Source organism: Callospermophilus lateralis, chromosome 1 (assembly GCF_048772815.1).
Source record: "Callospermophilus lateralis isolate mCalLat2 chromosome 1, mCalLat2.hap1, whole genome shotgun sequence".
NCBI classification, from domain to species: domain Eukaryota; kingdom Metazoa; phylum Chordata; class Mammalia; order Rodentia; family Sciuridae; genus Callospermophilus; species Callospermophilus lateralis.
In genome coordinates, this window is record NC_135305.1 from 125997566 (window position 1) to 126001092 (window position 3527).

A 3527-nucleotide genomic window follows, 5' to 3' on the forward strand; every position below is an offset into this window, starting at 1 on the left:
ATGTCTTTTTTTGGTGAGTATAAGCCATTAACATTTAGGGTTACTATTGAGACATGGTTTGTATTTCCAGCCCTATTTGTTTATTTTTGTTATTTAACTTGGCTTGGTTTTCCTCTTTGATTAGTTTTTCCTTTACTGTACTACCTCCCTCTGTTGATTTTCATTGCTGTTTTTCATTTTCTCTTCATGAAATATTTGCCAAGGATGTTTTGTAGTGCCAGCTATAAATTCTTTTAACTTTTGTTTATCTTGGAAGGTTTTTATTTCATCTCCAGATCTAAAGCTTAATTTTGCTGGATACAAGATTCTTGGTTGGCACCCATTATGTTTCAGAGCTTGATATATATTGTTCTAGGATCTTCTAGCTTTCAGGGTCTGGGTTGAAAAATCTGCCATTATCCCAATTGGTTTTCCCCTATATGTAATCTGTTTCCTTTCTCTTGTGGCTTTTAAAATTCTCTCCTTATTCTGTATGTTGGGCATTTTCATTATACTGTGCCTTGATGTGGATCTGTTGTGATTTTGTACATTTGGCATCCTTTAGGCTTCTTGAATTTGAATTTCCAATTTATTCTTCAAGATTTCTGGTATTATTTCATTGAATAGATTGTATATTTCTGTGATTTGGTCCTCTATGCCTTTTTCTATCTCAATAACTCTTAAATTTTAACTCTTAAATAACTTTGAAATTTAAAAAAAAATAGGGTTGGACTTTTGTTCTTTGCATTACTTTTAAAACATATTCTTAAGTTTTTCTCCCATGTTACAATTATCTCATACTTCATATATGAGAGGAAATATATTTTAAAAATGCACCTTCTGCCCTTGGAGGGCACTGTAGTGACTGAACAGCATATGAAATTTGAATACTTTTCAAATCACTTCACCAATGACTTGCCTGACTGAGTTCATGATTGTTGCATCAGCACACAGTTCATTCAGAGAGAGTGAGACTTTGCTATGAGAAGAAAAGTTTCCTGCTTGCTTCCACAGTCCATGTGATTGGACTGTGGAAATCTTTCACAGTTACTCCCTTGGTCACTGTGTAGTCAAAGTCCATCTGTCTCCCATGAAAGCCTACTTACCATTCTCTTAGGGTAACACATTGAAAGATGATCAATGCTTGGAATGATTTGGGCCCTAATACATTACTATTATTCAATACAGGTTTTAGAACCACTTTCATCCCCACACAGGGATAGAGTTGGTGGACAAAAAGCTGAGCTGGAAGACAATGTTATATTTGTCTTTTGTTTGCCTATATGGTAAGACAAATGAACAAACAAGTCCCTCATCTTGATGCACTGATCACAGGCAAGCAAAGGCAATGATCACTTAAGTGATCACTTAAGGCTGGTCAGGTCATTATTGGGCAGAGTTCAGAGATCAGAAGTTTATAGGTTAGTTGCCAGTGTCAACTCCACCTTTGGTCACAATCCTTTGGAAAGGATGGACACACATATCATGCCTTCGAACTTTAGTAGCACTGCACCTCACACACAATTGGGTTCAATAGGGTACTCAAGGACTGAAGTGACTGGTGCCAACGTGGAAGGTATTTTTAGGGTGTGTGGATCAACCCAGCCTCTGGCCCTGGAGGGACAATCACAGCAGTAGTGTGAGGAGTTCCTTTTGGCATGACAGAGGTCTGTATTTCTCTGATCAAAGGCATTATAGTAGGGTCAGCTGGAGAAGAGTACTCAGGGTCACTGGTGAGAGAAAATGTGCAGCCACAGTTATGATCCTTGGAGCAGCCTGGACTGTTGCCACAAGAGAAAAGACAAGGTCTGGTGATTTATGTTGGCATCTCTGCAGGTGTCATTCAGAATCAGAAGCTCCATCAGCTGCATCTTCTTCAGTTTGCCCAATACAGTGACACATCATGGATGTACCTTGTTCTCAAAATTTTATTATGGTTGGATAAAATTAAGGTTCTATAATTTTAACTCAGTTTGAATGGTTTCTCCTTCTGCTGCAGGTACCAGTATTTGCTTCACTTCTTAACTGCTGTCTTTAGTTTTACTTTGCTCTATTCTGAGCACCTTTCACAGTGATTAGTACATTTGAATCATTTATATGCTCCCAATTCAGTTTGTTCTATTTGCTCCTCCTTCTCTTTATCTCTTATTGAGCCTTTGCTTCAGGCCATTGTTTTACCTCCAGTTTCTGCTTCAAGCTCTTTAGCTGAAAATCCTCTGGGCCCAAAGATCCTACCAAGAAAATTAAAATCTAGATATTTAAATTTTTTGAATTTTTTTACATAAATAGAGCACAACTTTTCATTTCTCTGGTTGTACATGATGCAGAGTCACTCCATTCGTTAAATCATACCATACAAAGGGTAGTAATGTCTTTCTCATTCCACCATCTCACCCCCACACACCCTCCCCTCAACCTCCTCTCCTCTGCTCAATCCAAACTTTCTCATTCTTTCCTTGACTCTCCCCCAGAATATTATGGACCTGATCCACTTATCAGAGAATATATTTGGAACTTATTTTGTTCCATGATAGTCTCCAACTCTGTCCATTTATTTACCAATGCTATAATTTCATTCTTCTTTAAGGCTCAGTAATATTCCACTCTGAATATGTACCAGTTTGTTTATACATTCAACTGTTGAAGGGCATCTAGATTGTTTCCACAGTTTACCTACTGTGAATTCAGCTGCTATGAACACTGATGTCACTGCATTACTATGGTGTGCTGATTTTAAGTCTTTTGCATATACACCTAGGAGTGGGAAAGCTGGGTCAAATGGTGGTTCCATTAAAAGTTTTGTAAGGAATCTCCAATCTGCTTTCCAAAGTGGTCACACCATTTTGCAGTCGCAAAAATCTAAATACTCTTTTGCAGACACATTTAGTTTCTCTCATAACTGAACAATGGGTCTCACATAATCAGGTAATTTTGCACTCCTTTTCTTTTTTGTACTGCCATTTAATAAGTGTACATGTCTTTCAGGTGCTCTGCTAATTTCTTCCTCTGTCAACCTCTGGAGGTGGCTGAAGATCCTGTAGAATTTGGACAGGCTGCTCAAGAGCTTCTTGTCCTTCACCAACTGCATCAGGTTATCTGGGATTATCATTTCCCCTGACCGTATTCCAGGCTCCACAGATCACTTCACCCAATTCCATGGCACCAGCACCAGAGAGGAGAAATGGGCTGGGGCAACCCCTGGGCACTGTCTGCTGAGGACCCAGTGTGCCTGTCTGCACTAGTCCCTGCTCTGGGCCCAGAGCTGAGGCCCATGGAGGCTTGTATATGAGCTACAGTGAATGTTGAGGAATGTGTATATATTCCACTGTGAGGAGATACAGTGATATATGCCACAGTGGTTCTGGTGGCCCAGCTGTACGGACAATCTTATACCCTAGATGTATGCTAATAGAGGAATTGGTGATAGGAGACAAAATCTGCTGTTTAGGGCAAGCCCCGCAGAAGAATCCTAATGTAGACCATGGGAGTTTGGTAACAGTCATGTCACCTGCTGTAGAGAATTATACACCTTTTGAATTACAGCTCAT

General features: G+C 39.4%; 1 pseudogene; it reads right to left on the reverse strand.

Annotated features, from left to right (window-relative positions):
* Window positions 1-1401: 1401 nt before the first annotated feature.
* On the reverse strand, window positions 1402-3088 carry LOC143398555 (KH domain-containing RNA-binding protein QKI-like; annotated as a pseudogene).
* Window positions 3089-3527: the final 439 nt, after the last annotated feature.